This window comes from Chelmon rostratus, chromosome 18 (genome assembly GCF_017976325.1).
Source record: "Chelmon rostratus isolate fCheRos1 chromosome 18, fCheRos1.pri, whole genome shotgun sequence".
NCBI classification, from domain to species: Eukaryota; Metazoa; Chordata; class Actinopteri; order Chaetodontiformes; family Chaetodontidae; genus Chelmon; species Chelmon rostratus.
The window spans coordinates 19,611,181-19,628,729 of record NC_055675.1 but is presented as its reverse complement, the minus strand read 5'-3'; the positions used below and the strand labels follow the sequence as shown (position 1 = coordinate 19,628,729).

The window sequence follows — 17,549 nt, the reverse complement described above, 5'->3', positions numbered from 1 at the left end:
TCCACAGCTCTCCCCACTGAAGAAGCAGCAGCACCCTCTGCTGTGTGTTAAGACATGTGAAAAAGCTTACAGCACCTGGTATTCCCAGGCGGTCTCCCATCCAAGTACTAACCAAGCCCGACCCTGCTTAGCTTCCGAGATCGGACGAGATCGGGCGTGTTCAGGGTGGTATGGCCGTAAGCCACTGGGCTGCCCACAAACACAACTTTTATGTGTGAACATTAACACGGCTACATTTACGTCGATAGAAAAATCAGCATATTCAAGCTGTAAGTCAAGCTCTGATTTCAGCGATACTCAATGTAATCGTGGTGGTCGCAACACTCTTTAACACAATGAAAGACAGCCGGTCACGTCAGAGGGACAGAAAGGACTGGACATCTCCCACGGTTTGATCCAGGGGACGACCACAAGGATTTACGATAGTCAACACTTTCTCAAGCACAACTCTCGTTTCCTGATCTAGTTTCTCCATGTCCACTGGGCTGCCCACAAACACAACTTTTATGTGTGAACATTAACACGGCTACATTTACGTCGATAGAAAAATCAGCATATTCAAGCTGTAAGTCAAGCTCTGATTTCAGCGATACTCAATGTAATCGTGGTGGTCGCAACACTCTTTAACACAATGAAAGACAGCCGGTCACGTCAGAGGGACAGAAAGGACTGGACATCTCCCACGGTTTGATCCAGGGGACGACCACAAGGATTTACGACAGTCAACACTTTCTCAAGCACAACTCTCTTTTCCTGATCTAGTTTCTCCATGTCCCTCAGACTCTTTTGCTTTTCTCTCTCCCTCCAGCTCTTCTCCTTGGCAAAATTAATACTTTATTTTCTTTCTCCGAGTTTTCAAGCTTTCCCACCTGTCACAATAATCACTTCTTTTACAAAATCGGATCTCCATTCCTTTTCCATGTCCGTTTTCCATCACTTTGTCCTTTTTTCCGGTCCGGGGCTCGTTCAACAGAGTGGTCGGCCCGTTGGTATTTTTCGCCAAAATTCCAAAAGCGAGAAAAAAGACGCATCAATAAAATAGCCCACGACTGCTGGGGGGCACTCTACTAACGAAAACAACCGTCAAAATGTTTGTGCAGCAAAAGGACTACATGGATACGGAGGGTCATAGGTCAACCACCTTCTCTTACGAGCTGTTCTGCTTTCCACAGCTCTCCCCACTGAAGAAGCAGCAGCACCCTCTGCTGTGTGTTAAGACATGTGAAAAAGCTTACAGCACCTGGTATTCCCAGGCGGTCTCCCATCCAAGTACTAACCAAGCCCGACCCTGCTTAGCTTCCGAGATCGGACGAGATCGGGCGTGTTCAGGGTGGTATGGCCGTAAGCCACTGGGCAGTCCACAAACACAACTTTTATGTGTGACCACAAAAGGACTACATGGATACGGAGGGTCATAGGTCAACCACCTTCTCTTACGAGCTGTTCTGCTTTCCACAGCTCTCCCACTGAAGAAGCAGCAGGACCCTCTGCTGTGTGTTAAGACATGTGAAAAAGCTTACAGCACCTGGTATTCCCAGGCGGTCTCCCATCCAAGTACTAACCAAGCCCAACCCTGCTTAGCTTCCGAGATCGGACGAAATCGGGCGTGTTCAGGGTGGTATGGCCGTAAGCCACTGGGCAGTCCACAAACACAACTTTTATGTGTGACCACAAAAGGACTACATGGATAAGGAGGGTCATAGGTCAACCACCTTCTCTTACGAGCTGTTCTGCTTTCCACAGCTCTCTCCACTGAAGAAGCAGCAGCACCCTCTGCTGTGTGTTAAGACATGTGAAAAAGCTTACAGCACCTGGTATTCCCAGGCGGTCTCCCATCCAAGTACTAACCAAGCCCGACCCTGCTTAGCTTCCGAGATCGGACGAGATCGGGCGTGTTCAGGGTGGTATGGCCGTAAGCCACTGGGCTGCCCACAAACACAACTTTTATGTGTGACCACAAAAGGACTACATGGATACGGAGGGTCATAGGTCAACCACCTTCTCTTACGAGCTGTTCTGCTTTCCACAGCTCTCCCCACTGAAGAAGCAGCAGCACCCTCTGCTGTGTGTTAAGACATGTGAAAAAGCTTACAGCACCTGGTATTCCCAGGCGGTCTCCGAACCAAGTACTAACCAAGCCCGACCCTGCTTAGCTTCCGAGATCGGACGTGTTCAGGGTGGTATGGCCGCAAGCCACTGGGATGCCCACAAACACAACTTTTATGTGTGACCACAAAAGGACTACATGGATAAGGAGGGTCATAGGTCAACCACCTTCTCTTACGAGCTGTTCTGCTTTCCACAGCTCTCTCCACTGAAGAAGCAGCAGCACCCTCTGCTGTGTGTTAAGACATGTGAAAAAGCTTACAGCACCTGGTATTCCCAGGCGGTCTCCCATCCAAGTACTAACCAAGCCCGACCCTGCTTAGCTTCCGAGATCGGACGAGATCGGGCGTGTTCAGGGTGGTATGGCCGCAAGCCACTGGGATGCCCACAAACACAACTTTTATGTGTGAACATTAACACGGCTACATTTACGTCGATAGAAAAATCAGCATATTCAAGCTGTAAGTCAAGCTCTGATTTCAGCGATACTCAATGTAATCGTGGTGGTCGCAACACTCTTTAACACAATGAAAGACAGCCGGTCACGTCAGAGGGACAGAAAGGACTGGACATCTCCCACGGTTTGATCCAGGGGACGACCACAAGGATTTACGACAGTCAACACTTTCTCAAGCACAACTCTCTTTTCCTGATCTAGTTTCTCCATGTCCCTCAGACTCTTTTGCTTTTCTCTCTCCCTCCAGCTCTTCTCCTTGGCAAAATTAATACTTTATTTTCTTTATCCGAGTTTTCAAGCTTTCCCACCTGTCACAATAATCACTTCTTTTACAAAATCGGATCTCCATTCCTTTTCCATGTCCATTTTCCATCACTTTGTCCTTTTTTCCGGTCCGGGGCTCGTTCACCAGAGTGGTTGGCCCGTTGGTATTTTTCGCCAAAATTCCAAAAGCGAGAAAAAAGACGCATCAATAAAATAGCCCACGACTGCTGGGGGGCACTCTACTAACGAAAACAACCGTCAAAATGTTTGTGCAGCAAAAGGACTACATGGATACGGAGGGTCATAGGTCAACCACCGTCTCTTACGAGCTGGTCTGCTTTCCACAGCTCTCTCCACTGAAGAAGCAGCAGCACCCTCTGCTGTGTGTTAAGACATGTGAAAAAGCTTACAGCACCTGGTATTCCCAGGCGGTCTCCCATCCAAGTACTAACCAAGCCCGACCCTGCTTAGCTTCCGAGATCGGACGAGATCGGGCGTGTTCAGGGTGGTATGGCCGTAAGCCACTGGGCAGTCCACAAACACAACTTTTATGTGTGACCACAAAAGGACTACATGGATACGGAGGGTCATAGGTCAACCACCTTCTCGTACGAGCTGTTCTGCTTTCCACAGCTCTCTCCACTGAAGAAGCAGCAGCACCCTCTGCTGTGTGTTAAGACATGTGAAAAAGCTTACAGCACCTGGTATTCCCAGGCGGTCTCCCATCCAAGTACTAACCAAGCCCGACCCTGCTTAGCTTCCGAGATCGGACGAGATCGGGCGTGTTCAGGGTGGTATGGCCGTAAGCCACTGGGCAGTCCACAAACACAACTTTTATGTGTGACCACAAAAGGACTACATGGATAAGGAGGGTCATAGGTCAACCACCTTCTCTTACGAGCTGTTCTGCTTTCCACAGCTCTCTCCACTGAAGAAGCAGCAGCACCCTCTGCTGTGTGTTAAGACATGTGAAAAAGCTTACAGCACCTGGTATTCCCAGGCGGTCTCCCATCCAAGTACTAACCAAGCCCGACCCTGCTTAGCTTCCGAGATCGGACGAGATCGGGCGTGTTCAGGGTGGTATGGCCGTAAGCCACTGGGCTGCCCACAAACACAACTTTTATGTGTGACCACAAAAGGACTACATGGATAAGGAGGGTCATAGGTCAACCACCTTCTCTTACGAGCTGTTCTGCTTTCCACAGCTCTCCCCACTGAAGAAGCAGCAGCACCCTCTGCTGTGTGTTAAGACATGTGAAAAAGCTTACAGCACCTGGTATTCCCAGGCGGTCTCCCATCCAAGTACTAACCAAGCCCGACCCTGCTTAGCTTCCGAGATCGGACGTGTTCAGGGTGGTATGGCCGCAAGCCACTGGGATGCCCACAAACACAACTTTTATGTGTAACCACAAAAGGACTCCATGGATAAGGAGGGTCATAGGTCAACCACCTACCACAACTTTTATGTGTGAACATTAACACGGCTACATTTACGTCGATAGAAAAATCAGCATATTCAAGCTGTAAGTCAAGCTCTGATTTCAGCGATACTCAATGTAATCGTGGTGGTCGCAACACTCTTTAACACAATGAAAGACAGCCGGTCACGTCAGAGGGACAGAAAGGACTGGACATCTCCCACGGTTTGATCCAGGGGACGACCACAAGGATTTACGACAGTCAACACTTTCTCAAGCACAACTCTCTTTTCCTGATCTAGTTTCTCCATGTCCCTCAGACTCTTTTGCTTTTCTCTCTCCCTCCAGCTCTTCTCCTTGGCAAAATTAATACTTTATTTTCTTTATCCGAGTTTTCAAGCTTTCCCACCTGTCACAATAATCACTTCTTTTACAAAATCGGATCTCCATTCCTTTTCCATGTCCATTTTCCATCACTTTGTCCTTTTTTCCGGTCCGGGGCTCGTTCACCAGAGTGGTTGGCCCGTTGGTATTTTTCGCCAAAATTCCAAAAGCGAGAAAAAAGACGCATCAATAAAATAGCCCACGACTGCTGGGGGGCACTCTACTAACGAAAACAACCGTCAAAATGTTTGTGCAGCAAAATGACTACATGGATACGGAGGGTCATAGGTCAACCACCGTCTCTTACGAGCTGGTCTGCTTTCCACAGCTCTCTCCACTGAAGAAGCAGCAGCACCCTCTGCTGTGTGTTAAGACATGTGAAAAAGCTTACAGCACCTGGTATTCCCAGGCGGTCTCCCATCCAAGTACTAACCAAGCCCGACCCTGCTTAGCTTCCGAGATCGGACGAGATCGGGCGTGTTCAGGGTGGTATGGCCGCAAGCCACTGGGATGCCCACAAACACAACTTTTATGTGTGAACATTAACACGGCTACATTTACGTCGATAGAAAAATCAGCATATTCAAGCTGTAAGTCAAGCTCTGATTTCAGCGATACTCAATGTAATCGTGGTGGTCGCAACACTCTTTAACACAATGAAAGACAGCCGGTCACGTCAGAGGGACAGAAAGGACTGGACATCTCCCACGGTTTGATCCAGGGGACGACCACAAGGATTTACGACAGTCAACACTTTCTCAAGCACAACTCTCTTTTCCTGATCTAGTTTCTCCATGTCCCTCAGACTCTTTTGCTTTTCTCTCTCCCTCCAGCTCTTCTCCTTGGCAAAATTAATACTTTATTTTCTTTATCCGAGTTTTCAAGCTTTCCCACCTGTCACAATAATCACTTCTTTTACAAAATCGGATCTCCATTCCTTTTCCATGTCCATTTTCCATCACGTTGTCCTTTTTTCCGGTCCGGGGCTCGTTCACCAGAGTGGTTGGCCCGTTGGTATTTTTCGCCAAAATTCCAAAAGCGAGAAAAAAGACGCATCAATAAAATAGCCCAAGTGGGGGGCACTCTACTAACGAAAACAACCGTCAAAATGTTTGTGCAGCAAAAGGACTACATGGATACGGAGGGTCATAGGTCAACCACCTTCTCTGACGAGCTGTTCTGCTTACCACAGCTCTCTCCACTGAAGAAGCAGCAGCACCCTCTGCTGTGTGTTAAGACATGTGAAAAAGCTTACAGCACCTGGTATTCCCAGGCGGTCTCCCATCCAAGTACTAACCAAGCCCGACCCTGCTTAGCTTCCGAGATCGGACGAGATCGGGCGTGTTCAGGGTGGTATGGCCGTAAGCCACTGGGCAGTCCACAAACACAACTTTTATGTGTGACCACAAAAGGACTACATGGATACGGAGGGTCATAGGTGAACCACCTTCTCGTACGAGCTGTTCTGCTTTCCACAGCTCTCTCCACTGAAGAAGCAGCAGCACCCTCTGCTGTGTGTTAAGACATGTGAAAAAGCTTACAGCACCTGGTATTCCCAGGCGGTCTCCCATCCAAGTACTAACCAAGCCCGACCCTGCTTAGCTTCCGAGATCGGACGAGATCGGGCGTGTTCAGGGTGGTATGGCCGTAAGCCACTGGGCAGTCCACAAACACAACTTTTATGTGTGACCACAAAAGGACTACATGGATACGGAGGGTCATAGGTCAACCACCTTCTCTTACGAGCTGTTCTGCTTTCCACAGCTCTCCCCACTGAAGAAGCAGCAGCACCCTCTGCTGTGTGTTAAGACATGTGAAAAAGCTTACAGCACCTGGTATTCCCAGGCGGTCTCCCATCCAAGTACTAACCAAGCCCGACCCTGCTTAGCTTCCGAGATCGGACGTGTTCAGGGTGGTATGGCCGCAAGCCACTGGGATGCCCACAAACACAACTTTTATGTGTGACCACAAAAGGACTACATGGATAAGGAGGGTCATAGGTCAACCACCTTCTCTTACGAGCTGTTCTGCTTTCCACAGCTCTCTCCACTGAAGAAGCAGCAGCACCCTCTGCTGTGTGTTAAGACATGTGAAAAAGCTTACAGCACCTGGTATTCCCAGGCGGTCTCCCATCCAAGTACTAACCAAGCCCGACCCTGCTTAGCTTCCGAGATCGGACGAGATCGGGCGTGTTCAGGGTGGTATGGCCGTAAGCCACTGGGCAGTCCACAAACACAACTTTTATGTGTGACCACAAAAGGACTACATGGATAAGGAGGGTCATAGGTCAACCACCTTCTCTTACGAGCTGTTCTGCTTTCCACAGCTCTCTCCACTGAAGAAGCAGCAGCACCCTCTGCTGTGTGTTAAGACATGTGAAAAAGCTTACAGCACCTGGTATTCCCAGGCGGTCTCCGAACCAAGTACTAACCAAGCCCGACCCTGCTTAGCTTCCGAGATCGGACGTGTTCAGGGTGGTATGGCCGCAAGCCACTGGGATGTCCACAAACACAACTTTTATGTGTGACCACAAAAGGACTACATGGATAAGGAGGGTCATAGGTCAACCACCTTCTCTTACGAGCTGTTCTGCTTTCCACAGCTCTCTCCACTGAAGAAGCAGCAGCACCCTCTGCTGTGTGTTAAGACATGTGAAAAAGCTTACAGCACCTGGTATTCCCAGGCGGTCTCCCATCCAAGTACTAACCAAGCCCGACCCTGCTTAGCTTCCGAGATCGGACGAGATCGGGCGTGTTCAGGGTGGTATGGCCGCAAGCCACTGGGATGCCCACAAACACAACTTTTATGTGTGAACATTAACACGGCTACATTTACGTCGATCGAAAAATCAGCATATTCAAGCTGTAAGTCAAGCTCTGATTTCAGCGATACTCAATGTAATCGTGGTGGTCGCAACACTCTTTAACACAATGAAAGACAGCCGGTCACGTCAGAGGGACAGAAAGGACTGGACATCTCCCACGGTTTGATCCAGGGGACGACCACAAGGATTTACGACAGTCAACACTTTCTCAAGCACAACTCTCTTTTCCTGATCTAGTTTCTCCATGTCCCTCAGACTCTTTTGCTTTTCTCTCTCCCTCCAGCTCTTCTCCTTGGCAAAATTAATACTTTATTTTCTTTATCCGAGTTTTCAAGCTTTCCCACCTGTCACAATAATCACTTCTTTTACAAAATCGGATCTCCATTCCTTTTCCATGTCCATTTTCCATCACTTTGTCCTTTTTTCCGGTCCGGGGCTCGTTCACCAGAGTGGTTGGCCCGTTGGTATTTTTCGCCAAAATTCCAAAAGCGAGAAAAAAGACGCATCAATAAAATAGCCCACGACTGCTGGGGGGCACTCTACTAACGAAAACAACCGTCAAAATGTTTGTGCAGCAAAAGGACTACATGGATACGGAGGGTCATAGGTCAACCACCGTCTCTTACGAGCTGGTCTGCTTTCCACAGCTCTCTCCACTGAAGAAGCAGCAGCACCCTCTGCTGTGTGTTAAGACATGTGAAAAAGCTTACAGCACCTGGTATTCCCAGGCGGTCTCCCATCCAAGTACTAACCAAGCCCGACCCTGCTTAGCTTCCGAGATCGGACGAGATCGGGCGTGTTCAGGGTGGTATGGCCGTAAGCCACTGGGCAGTCCACAAACACAACTTTTATGTGTGACCACAAAAGGACTACATGGATACGGAGGGTCATAGGTCAACCACCTTCTCGTACGAGCTGTTCTGCTTTCCACAGCTCTCTCCACTGAAGAAGCAGCAGCACCCTCTGCTGTGTGTTAAGACATGTGAAAAAGCTTACAGCACCTGGTATTCCCAGGCGGTCTCCCATCCAAGTACTAACCAAGCCCGACCCTGCTTAGCTTCCGAGATCGGACGAGATCGGGCGTGTTCAGGGTGGTATGGCCGTAAGCCACTGGGCAGTCCACAAACACAACTTTTATGTGTGACCACAAAAGGACTACATGGATAAGGAGGGTCATAGGTCAACCACCTTCTCTTACGAGCTGTTCTGCTTTCCACAGCTCTCTCCACTGAAGAAGCAGCAGCACCCTCTGCTGTGTGTTAAGACATGTGAAAAAGCTTACAGCACCTGGTATTCCCAGGCGGTCTCCCATCCAAGTACTAACCAAGCCCGACCCTGCTTAGCTTCCGAGATCGGACGAGATCGGGCGTGTTCAGGGTGGTATGGCCGTAAGCCACTGGGCAGTCCACAAACACAACTTTTATGTGTGACCACAAAAGGACTACATGGATAAGGAGGGTCATAGGTCAACCACCTTCTCTTACGAGCTGTTCTGCTTTCCACAGCTCTCTCCACTGAAGAAGCAGCAGCACCCTCTGCTGTGTGTTAAGACATGTGAAAAAGCTTACAGCACCTGGTATTCCCAGGCGGTCTCCCATCCAAGTACTAACCAAGCCCGACCCTGCTTAGCTTCCGAGATCGGACGTGTTCAGGGTGGTATGGCCGCAAGCCACTGGGATGCCCACAAACACAACTTTTATGTGTGACCACAAAAGGACTACATGGATAAGGAGGGTCATAGGTCAACCACCTTCTCTTACGAGCTGTTCTGCTTTCCACAGCTCTCTCCACTGAAGAAGCAGCAGCACCCTCTGCTGTGTGTTAAGACATGTGAAAAAGCTTACAGCACCTGGTATTCCCAGGCGGTCTCCCATCCAAGTACTAACCAAGCCCGACCCTGCTTAGCTTCCGAGATCGGACGAGATCGGGCGTGTTCAGGGTGGTATGGCCGTAAGCCACTGGGCAGTCCACAAACACAACTTTTATGTGTGAACATTAACACGGCTACATTTACGTCGATAGAAAAATCAGCATATTCAAGCTGTAAGTCAAGCTCTGATTTCAGCGATACTCAATGTAATCGTGGTGGTCGCAACACTCTTTAACACAATGAAAGACAGCCGGTCACGTCAGAGGGACAGAAAGGACTGGACATCTCCCACGGTTTGATCCAGGGGACGACCACAAGGATTTACGACAGTCAACACTTTCTCAAGCACAACTCTCTTTTCCTGATCTAGTTTCTCCATGTCCCTCAGACTCTTTACCTTTTCTCTCTCCCTCCAGCTCTTCTCCTTGGCAAAATTAATACTTTATTTTCTTTATCCGAGTTTTCAAGCTTTCCCACCTGTCACAATAATCACTGCTTTGACAAAATCGGATCTCCATTCCTTTTCCATGTCCGTTTTCCATCACTTTGTCCTTTTTTCCGGTCCGGGGCTCGTTCACCAGAGTGGTCGGCCCGTTGGTATTTTTCGCCAAAATTCCAAAAGTGAGAAAAAAGACGCATCAATAAAATAGCCCTTGACTGCTGGGGGGCACTCTACTAACGAAAACAACCGTCAAAATGTTTGTGCAGCAAAAGGACTACATGGATACGGAGAGTCATAGGTCAAACAGCTTCTCTGACGAGCTGTTCTGCTTTCCACAGCTCTCTCCACTGAAGAAGCAGCAGCACCCTCTGCTGTGTGTTAAGACATGTGAAAAAGCTTACAGCACCTGGTATTCCCAGGCGGTCTCCCATCCAAGTACTAACCAAGCCCGACCCTGCTTAGCTTCCGAGATCGGATGAGATCGGGCGTGTTCAGGGTGGTATGGCCGTAAGCCACTGGGCTGCCCACAAACACAACTTTTATGTGTGAACATTAACACGGCTACATTTACGTCGATAGAAAAATCAGCATATTCAAGCTGTAAGTCAAGCTCTGATTACAGCGATACTCAATGTAATCGTGGTGGTCGCAACACTCTTTAACACAATGAAAGACAGCCGGTCACGTCAGAGGGACAGAAAGGACTGGACATCTCCCACGGTTTGATCCAGGGGACGACCACAAGGATTTACGACAGTCAACACTTTCTCAAGCACAACTCTCTTTTCCTGATCTAGTTTCTCCATGTCCCTCAGACTCTTTTGCTTTTCTCTCTCCCTCCAGCTCTTCTCCTTGGCAAAATTAATACTTTATTTTCTTTATCCGAGTTTTCAAGCTTTCCCACCTGTCACAATAATCACTTCTTTTACAAAATCGGATCTCCATTCCTTTTCCATGTCCATTTTCCATCACTTTGTCCTTTTGTCCGGTCCGGGGCTCGTTCACCAGAGTGGTTGGCCCGTTGGTATTTTTCGCCAAAATTCCAAAAGCGAGAAAAAAGACGCATCAATAAAATAGCCCACGACTGCTGGGGGGCACTCTACTAACGAAAACAACCGTCAAAATGTTTGTGCAGCAAAAGGACTACATGGATACGGAGGGTCATAGGTCAACCACCGTCTCTTACGAGCTGTTCTGCTTTCCACAGCTCTCTCCACTGAAGAAGCAGCAGCACCCTCTGCTGTGTGTTAAGACATGTGAAAAAGCTTACAGCACCTGGTATTCCCAGGCGGTCTCCCATCCAAGTACTAACCAAGCCCGACCCTGCTTAGCTTCCGAGATCGGACGAGATCGGGCGTGTTCAGGGTGGTATGGCCGTAAGCCACTGGGCTGCCCACAAACACAACTTTTATGTGTGACCATTAACACGGCTACATTTACGTCGATAGAAAAATCAGCATATTCAAGCTGTAAGTCAAGCTCTGATTACAGCCATACTCAATGTAATCGTGGTGGTCGCAACACTCTTTAACACAATGAAAGACAGCCGGTCACGTCAGAGGGACAGAAAGGACTGGACATCTCCCACGGTTTGATCCAGGGGACGACCACAAGGATTTACGACAGTCAACACTTTCTCGAGCACAACTCTCTTTTCCTGATCTAGTTTCTCCATGTCCCTCAGACTCTTTTCCTTTTCTCTCTCCCTCCAGCTCTTCTCCTTGGCAAAATTAATACTTTATTTTCTTTATCCGAGTTTTCAAGCTTTCCCACCTGTCACAATAATCACTGCTTTGACAAAATCGGATCTCCATTCCTTTTCCATGTCCGTTTTCCATCACTTTGTCCTTTTTTCCGGTCCGGGGCTCGTTCACCAGAGTGGTCGGCCCGTTGGTATTTTTCGCCAAAATTCCAAAAGTGAGAAAAAAGACGCATCAATAAAATAGCCCTTGACTGCTGGGGGGCACTCTACTAACGAAAACAACCGTCAAAATGTTTGTGCAGCAAAAGGACTACATGGATACGGAGAGACATAGGTCAAACAGCTTCTCTGACGAGCTGTTCTGCTTTCCACAGCTCTCTCCACTGAAGAAGCAGCAGCACCCTCTGCTGTGTGTTATGACATGTGCAAAAGCTTACAGCACCTGGTATTCCCAGGCGGTCTCCCATCCAAGTACTAACCAAGCCCGACCCTGCTTAGCTTCCGAGATCGGACGAGATCGGGCGTGTTCAGGGTGGTATGGCCGCAAGCCACTGGGCTGCCCACAAACACAACTTTTATGTGTGACCATTAACACGGCTACATTTACGTCGATAGAAAAATCAGCATATTCAAGCTGTAAGTCAAGCTCTGATTACAGCCATACTCAATGTAATCGTGGTGGTCGCAACACTCTTTAACACAATGAAAGACAGCCGGTCACGTCAGAGGGACAGAAAGGACTGGACATCTCCCACGGTTTGATCCAGGGGACGACCACAAGGATTTACGACAGTCAACACTTTCTCAAGCACAACTCTCTTTTCCTGATCTAGTTTCTCCATGTCCCTCAGACTCTTTTCCTTTTCTCTCTCCCTCCAGCTCTTCTCCTTGGCAAAATTAATACTTTATTTTCTTTATCCGAGTTTTCAAGCTTTCCCAACTGTCCGGGGCTCGTTCACCAGAGTGGTCGGCCCGTTGGTATTTTTCGCCAAAATTACAAAAATAGCGGAAACGATGTGCCCCTTAAAACAGCCCACGACTGCTGGGGGACACTACTAACGCGAAAAAACTCTACAAAAATGAACAAAAAAAGAAAGGAGGACACCAGACGCTCCACACGCTCTGCTCCAACACGCTTCCCGGTTCACACACTGTTGGCGCACGCGCTGCTCGGAGTGGTATGGCCGTAAGCGACAACACTCTCCACAAATGCAGTATTTATAAATGTCCATCATCATTGTCAGGAAAATGTTTAAAGATTAGCGCATTTGTTGCATATTTTGATAAAGAGGCGTATTTTCAATAGTGCACGAAGCATTTCCGGTGGCATTTGTCCTGTTATAGCTTGCACATTTACAAAAACTACCTCCTTCGAGCCGGATTTGAACCAGCGACCTAAGGATGTCTTGCATTGTACTCTACAGTCCTCCGCTCTACCAACTGAGCTATCGAAGGGGACAAAGGGCTGAACCGGACTCCAAATCGAACTGAACACAGCACAGAACGAACCTATTTCCTTTTCCGTGTCCGTTTTCCATCAATTTGTCCTTCTTTCCGGTCCGGGGCTCGTTCACTAGATTGGTCAGTCCGTTCATATTTTTCGCCAAAATACCAAAAACAACGAAAAAGACGTACCCCCAAAACAGCCCACGACTGCTGGGGGACACTCCACTAACAAAAACAACCGTCAAAACAACATTTATAAATGACCAAACCTACGTAGTTGAGCTGTTCTTGCCAGAAGACGATATACGACAGTCAACACTTTTTCAAGCACAAGTCTCTCTCTATATGCACTGCAGGCTGTAATCTGCAGAACTCACAGGCTCACGTATATCGGGCCAGTTTCTCTCCTCGTCCACCGCGCTGGTATAGCTCAGTGGTTACTTCGAACAACAATTCTTCTCAAGAGTTCACTGCTCTCCATCCCTCCCTGGGATCGAACCACGGGCGCTGTCCAGTGTTCTCTTTCCCCACAATTCAGAACTGCACCACAATAGTTCACTTTGACCCCAACGCCTTCTTTCAGAGGACAACGCAGCGCTATGACGTGAAGTAAGAAGTGACACTGATGCAGCGCAGTCTTTTCTGTACGGTGTAGTCGCAGCCAACAGTGAACCAAAGAAAGGGCAAAAATGATCTTCTCACAGCGGTCCGTAGCAGGATGCGTATGTGTCACGACAGCAAAGCATCATGGGGGATTAGCTCAAATGGTAGAGCGCTCGCTTAGCATGCGAGAGGTAGCGGGATCGATGCCCGCATCCTCCAATTCTTTACCTGGCAACACCCACAGCAGCAGGCCGGAAGCATCTGCAGTCTCGCAGACTACACCACACACGTCTTGAGCTCTTTCTCTACACCCAACCCAGCAGTTTGGCTGCAGAAACCAAACCCTCTCGAGCGTCTGTCGTGTAATAGACGTGTCCTGTATAGACGCTGCAAGTCTGCATGCTATATCAAGGCAAACCAGTCCTTGCAGTTTGTACTTGCTCTTTCCTCTCTCCAAACATGGAGCTGTCGCCTCATTCCATGCTGAAAGGAGTGGCGAGTGGCATTTTATTCCCGAAAATAATTTTGTGAATGTCGGAGTGATGTCAATTCAGGATGTCACCATAATAGCCAAGATGGCAACCAACTACACGCTGTTCTGCTTGCTACAGCTCTCTCCAAAGAAGAGGCAGCAGCACCCTCTGCTGTGTGTTAAGACATGTGAAAAAGCTTACAGCACCTGGTATTCCCAGGCGGTCTCCCATCCAAGTACTAACCAAGCCCGACCTTGCTTAGCTTCCGAGATCGGACGAGATCGGGCGTGTTCAGGGTGGTATGGCCGTAAGCCACTGGGCTGCCCACAAACACAACTTTTATGTGTGACCATTAACACGGCTACATTTACGTCGATAGAAAAATCAGCATATTCAAGCTGTAAGTCAAGCTCTGATTACAGCGATACTCAATGTAATCGTGGTGGTCGCAACACTCTTTAACACAATGAAAGACAGCCGGTCACGTCAGAGGGACAGAAAGGACTGGACATCTCCCACGGTTTGATCCAGGGGACGACCACAAGGATTTACGACAGTCAACACTTTCTCAAGCACAACTCTCTTTTCCTGATCTAGTTTCTCCATGTCCCTCAGACTCTTTTCCTTTTCTCTCTCCCTCCAGCTCTTCTCCTTGGCAAAATTAATACTTTATTTTCTTTATCCGAGTTTTCAAGCTTTCCCACCTGTCACAATAATCACTGCTTTGACAAAATTGGATCTCCATTCCTTTTCCATGTCCGTTTTCCATCACTTTGTCCTTTTTTCCGGTCCGGGGCTCGTTCACCAGAGTGGTCGGCCCGTTGGTATTTTTCGCCAAAATTCCAAAAGTGAGAAAAAAGACGCATCAATAAAATAGCCCTTGACTGCTGGGGGGCACTCTACTAACGAAAACAACCGTCAAAATGTTTGTGCAGCAAAAGGACTACATGGATACGGAGAGTCATAGGTCAAACAGCTTCTCTGACGAGCTGTTCTGCTTTCCACAGCTCTCTCCACTGAAGAAGCAGCAGCACCCTCTGCTGTGTGTTAAGACATGTGAAAAAGCTTACAGCACCTGGTATTCCCAGGCGGTCTCCCATCCAAGTACTAACCAAGCCCGACCCTGCTTAGCTTCCGAGATCGGACGAGATCGGGCGTGTTCAGGGTGGTATGGCCGTAAGCCACTGGGCTGCCCACAAACACAACTTTTATGTGTGACCATTAACACGGCTACATTTACGTCGATAGAAAAATCAGCATATTCAAGCTGTAAGTCAAGCTCTGATTACAGCCATACTCAATGTAATCGTGGTGGTCGCAACACTCTTTAACACAATGAAAGACAGCCGGTCACGTCAGAGGGACAGAAAGGACTGGACATCTCCCACGGTTTGATCCAGGGGACGACCACAAGGATTTACGACAGTCAACACTTTCTCAAGCACAACTCTCTTTTCCTGATCTAGTTTCTCCATGTCCCTCAGACTCTTTTCCTTTTCTCTCTCCCTCCAGCTCTTCTCCTTGGCAAAATTAATACTTTATTTTCTTTATCCGAGTTTTCAAGCTTTCCCACCTGTCACAATAATCACTGCTTTGACAAAATCGGATCTCCATTCCTTTTCCATGTCCGTTTTCCATCACTTTGTCCTTTTTTCCGGTCCGGGGCTCGTTCACCAGAGTGGTCGGCCCGTTGGTATTTTTCGCCAAAATTCCAAAAGTGAGAAAAAAGACGCATCAATAAAATAGCCCTTGACTGCTGGGGGGGCTCGTTCACTAGATTGGTCAGTCCGTTCATATTTTTCGCCAAAATACCAAAAACAACGAAAAAGACGTACCCCCAAAACAGCCCACGACTGCTGGGGGACACTCCACTAACAAAAACAACCGTCAAAACACAACATTTATAAATGACCAAACCTACGTAGTTGAGCTGTTCTTGCCAGAAGACGATATACGACAGTCAACACTTTTTCAAGCACAAGTCTCTCTCTATATGCACTGCAGGCTGTAATCTGCAGAACTCACAGGCTCACGTATATCGGGCCAGTTTCTCTCCTCGTCCACCGCGCTGGTATAGCTCAGTGGTTACTTCGAACAACAATTCTTCTCAAGAATTCACTGCTCTCCATCCCTCCCTGGGATCGAACCACGGGCGCTGTCCAGTGTTTTCTTTCCCCACAATTCAGAACTGCACCACAATAGTTCACTTTGACCCCAACGCCTTCTTTCAGAGGACAACGCAGCGCTATGACGTGAAGTAAGAAGTGACACTGATGCAGCGCAGTCTTTTCTGTACGGTGTAGTCGCAGCCAACAGTGAACCAAAGAAAGGGCAAAAATGATCTTCTCACAGCGGTCCGTAGCAGGATGCGTATGTGTCACGACAGCAAAGCATCATGGGGGATTAGCTCAAATGGTAGAGCGCTCGCTTAGCATGCGAGAGGTAGCGGGATCGATGCCCGCATCCTCCAATTCTTTACCTGGCAACACCCACAGCAGCAGGCCGGAAGCATCTGCAGTCTCGCAGACTACACCACACACGTCTTGAGCTCTTTCTCTACACCCAACCCAGCAGTTTGGCTGCAGAAACCAAACCCTCTCGAGCGTCTGTCGTGTAATAGACGTGTCCTGTATAGACGCTGCAAGTCTGCATGCTATATCAAGGCAAACCAGTCCTTGCAGTTTGTACTTGCTCTTTCCTCTCTCCAAACATGGAGCTGTCGCCTCATTCCATGCTGAAAGGAGTGGCGAGTGGCATTTTATTCCCGAAAATAATTTTGTGAATGTCGGAGTGATGTCAATTCAGGATGTCACCATAATAGCCAAGATGGCAACCAACTACACGCTGTTCTGCTTGCTACAGCTCTCTCCAAAGAAGAGGCAGCAGCACCCTCTGCTGTGTGTTAAGACATGTGAAAAAGCTTACAGCACCTGGTATTCCCAGGCGGTCTCCCATCCAAGTACTAACCAAGCCCGACCTTGCTTAGCTTCCGAGATCGGACGAGATCGGGCGTGTTCAGGGTGGTATGGCCGTAAGCCACTGGGCTGCCCACAAACACAACTTTTATGTGTGACCATTAACACGGCTACATTTACGTCGATAGAAAAATCAGCATATTCAAGCTGTAAGTCAAGCTCTGATTTCAGCGATACTCAATGTAATCGTGGTGGTCGCAACACTCTTTAACACAATGAAAGACAGCCGGTCACGTCAGAGGGACAGAAAGGACTGGACATCTCCCACGGTTTGATCCAGGGGACGACCACAAGGATTTACGACAGTCAACACTTTCTCAAGCACAACTCTCTTTTCCTGATCTAGTTTCTCCATGTCCCTCAGACTCTTTTCCTTTTCTCTCTCCCTCCAGCTCTTCTCCTTGGCAAAATTAATACTTTATTTTCTTTATCCGAGTTTTCAAGCTTTCCCACCTGTCACAATAATCACTGCTTTGACAAAATCGGATCTCCATTCCTTTTCCATGTCCGTTTTCCATCATTTTGTCCTTTTTTCCGGTCCGGGGCTCGTTCACCAGAGTGGTCGGCCCGTTGGTATTTTTCGCC

General features: G+C 48.3%; 26 non-coding genes and 5 pseudogenes across 26 annotated transcripts; 2 read left to right on the top strand and 29 right to left on the bottom strand.

The window, feature by feature from the left end:
• Positions 1-63: 63 nt before the first annotated feature.
• On the bottom strand, positions 64-182 carry LOC121622559. The gene has a single exon (XR_006007746.1). It is a non-coding gene; the product is annotated as a 5S ribosomal RNA (ribosomal RNA).
• Positions 183-1,228: 1,046 nt separating this feature from the next.
• Positions 1,229-1,347, bottom strand: LOC121622558. The gene has a single exon (XR_006007745.1). It is a non-coding gene; the product is annotated as a 5S ribosomal RNA (ribosomal RNA).
• Positions 1,348-1,513: 166 nt separating this feature from the next.
• Positions 1,514-1,632, bottom strand: LOC121622510. The gene has a single exon (XR_006007708.1). It is a non-coding gene; the product is annotated as a 5S ribosomal RNA (ribosomal RNA).
• Positions 1,633-1,799: 167 nt separating this feature from the next.
• On the bottom strand, positions 1,800-1,918 carry LOC121622557. Its single transcript, XR_006007744.1, has one exon. It is a non-coding gene; the product is annotated as a 5S ribosomal RNA (ribosomal RNA).
• Positions 1,919-2,085: 167 nt separating this feature from the next.
• Positions 2,086-2,194, bottom strand: LOC121622523 (annotated as a pseudogene).
• A 167-nt stretch (positions 2,195-2,361) lies between these two features.
• Positions 2,362-2,480, bottom strand: LOC121622505. The gene has a single exon (XR_006007703.1). It is a non-coding gene; the product is annotated as a 5S ribosomal RNA (ribosomal RNA).
• Positions 2,481-3,230: 750 nt separating this feature from the next.
• Positions 3,231-3,349, bottom strand: LOC121622555. Its single transcript, XR_006007742.1, has one exon. It is a non-coding gene; the product is annotated as a 5S ribosomal RNA (ribosomal RNA).
• A 167-nt stretch (positions 3,350-3,516) lies between these two features.
• LOC121622554 lies at positions 3,517-3,635 on the bottom strand. The gene has a single exon (XR_006007741.1). It is a non-coding gene; the product is annotated as a 5S ribosomal RNA (ribosomal RNA).
• Positions 3,636-3,802: 167 nt separating this feature from the next.
• LOC121622553 lies at positions 3,803-3,921 on the bottom strand. The gene has a single exon (XR_006007740.1). It is a non-coding gene; the product is annotated as a 5S ribosomal RNA (ribosomal RNA).
• A 167-nt stretch (positions 3,922-4,088) lies between these two features.
• On the bottom strand, positions 4,089-4,197 carry LOC121622520 (annotated as a pseudogene).
• An 816-nt stretch (positions 4,198-5,013) lies between these two features.
• LOC121622503 lies at positions 5,014-5,132 on the bottom strand. The gene has a single exon (XR_006007702.1). It is a non-coding gene; the product is annotated as a 5S ribosomal RNA (ribosomal RNA).
• Positions 5,133-5,877: 745 nt separating this feature from the next.
• LOC121622551 lies at positions 5,878-5,996 on the bottom strand. The gene has a single exon (XR_006007739.1). It is a non-coding gene; the product is annotated as a 5S ribosomal RNA (ribosomal RNA).
• Positions 5,997-6,163: 167 nt separating this feature from the next.
• Positions 6,164-6,282, bottom strand: LOC121622550. The gene has a single exon (XR_006007738.1). It is a non-coding gene; the product is annotated as a 5S ribosomal RNA (ribosomal RNA).
• A 167-nt stretch (positions 6,283-6,449) lies between these two features.
• Positions 6,450-6,558, bottom strand: LOC121622518 (annotated as a pseudogene).
• Positions 6,559-6,725: 167 nt separating this feature from the next.
• On the bottom strand, positions 6,726-6,844 carry LOC121622543. Its single transcript, XR_006007731.1, has one exon. It is a non-coding gene; the product is annotated as a 5S ribosomal RNA (ribosomal RNA).
• A 167-nt stretch (positions 6,845-7,011) lies between these two features.
• LOC121622522 lies at positions 7,012-7,120 on the bottom strand (annotated as a pseudogene).
• Positions 7,121-7,287: 167 nt separating this feature from the next.
• Positions 7,288-7,406, bottom strand: LOC121622502. Its single transcript, XR_006007701.1, has one exon. It is a non-coding gene; the product is annotated as a 5S ribosomal RNA (ribosomal RNA).
• Positions 7,407-8,156: 750 nt separating this feature from the next.
• LOC121622530 lies at positions 8,157-8,275 on the bottom strand. The gene has a single exon (XR_006007720.1). It is a non-coding gene; the product is annotated as a 5S ribosomal RNA (ribosomal RNA).
• Positions 8,276-8,442: 167 nt separating this feature from the next.
• On the bottom strand, positions 8,443-8,561 carry LOC121622519. Its single transcript, XR_006007713.1, has one exon. It is a non-coding gene; the product is annotated as a 5S ribosomal RNA (ribosomal RNA).
• Positions 8,562-8,728: 167 nt separating this feature from the next.
• LOC121622508 lies at positions 8,729-8,847 on the bottom strand. Its single transcript, XR_006007706.1, has one exon. It is a non-coding gene; the product is annotated as a 5S ribosomal RNA (ribosomal RNA).
• Positions 8,848-9,014: 167 nt separating this feature from the next.
• On the bottom strand, positions 9,015-9,123 carry LOC121622517 (annotated as a pseudogene).
• Positions 9,124-9,290: 167 nt separating this feature from the next.
• LOC121622496 lies at positions 9,291-9,409 on the bottom strand. Its single transcript, XR_006007695.1, has one exon. It is a non-coding gene; the product is annotated as a 5S ribosomal RNA (ribosomal RNA).
• Positions 9,410-10,159: 750 nt separating this feature from the next.
• LOC121622490 lies at positions 10,160-10,278 on the bottom strand. Its single transcript, XR_006007689.1, has one exon. It is a non-coding gene; the product is annotated as a 5S ribosomal RNA (ribosomal RNA).
• Positions 10,279-11,028: 750 nt separating this feature from the next.
• LOC121622590 lies at positions 11,029-11,147 on the bottom strand. Its single transcript, XR_006007776.1, has one exon. It is a non-coding gene; the product is annotated as a 5S ribosomal RNA (ribosomal RNA).
• Positions 11,148-11,897: 750 nt separating this feature from the next.
• On the bottom strand, positions 11,898-12,016 carry LOC121622501. Its single transcript, XR_006007700.1, has one exon. It is a non-coding gene; the product is annotated as a 5S ribosomal RNA (ribosomal RNA).
• Positions 12,017-12,834: 818 nt separating this feature from the next.
• Positions 12,835-12,922, bottom strand: trnay-gua. The gene is given in 2 exon segments: positions 12,835-12,870; positions 12,886-12,922. It is a non-coding gene; the product is annotated as a tRNA-Tyr (tRNA).
• A 740-nt stretch (positions 12,923-13,662) lies between these two features.
• Positions 13,663-13,735, top strand: trnaa-agc. Its single transcript has one exon. It is a non-coding gene; the product is annotated as a tRNA-Ala (tRNA).
• Positions 13,736-14,183: 448 nt separating this feature from the next.
• LOC121622513 lies at positions 14,184-14,302 on the bottom strand. The gene has a single exon (XR_006007711.1). It is a non-coding gene; the product is annotated as a 5S ribosomal RNA (ribosomal RNA).
• Positions 14,303-15,052: 750 nt separating this feature from the next.
• LOC121622579 lies at positions 15,053-15,171 on the bottom strand. Its single transcript, XR_006007765.1, has one exon. It is a non-coding gene; the product is annotated as a 5S ribosomal RNA (ribosomal RNA).
• A 1,215-nt stretch (positions 15,172-16,386) lies between these two features.
• On the top strand, positions 16,387-16,459 carry trnaa-agc. The gene has a single exon. It is a non-coding gene; the product is annotated as a tRNA-Ala (tRNA).
• Positions 16,460-16,907: 448 nt separating this feature from the next.
• Positions 16,908-17,026, bottom strand: LOC121622512. The gene has a single exon (XR_006007710.1). It is a non-coding gene; the product is annotated as a 5S ribosomal RNA (ribosomal RNA).
• Between the last annotated feature and the right edge of the window lie 523 nt (positions 17,027-17,549).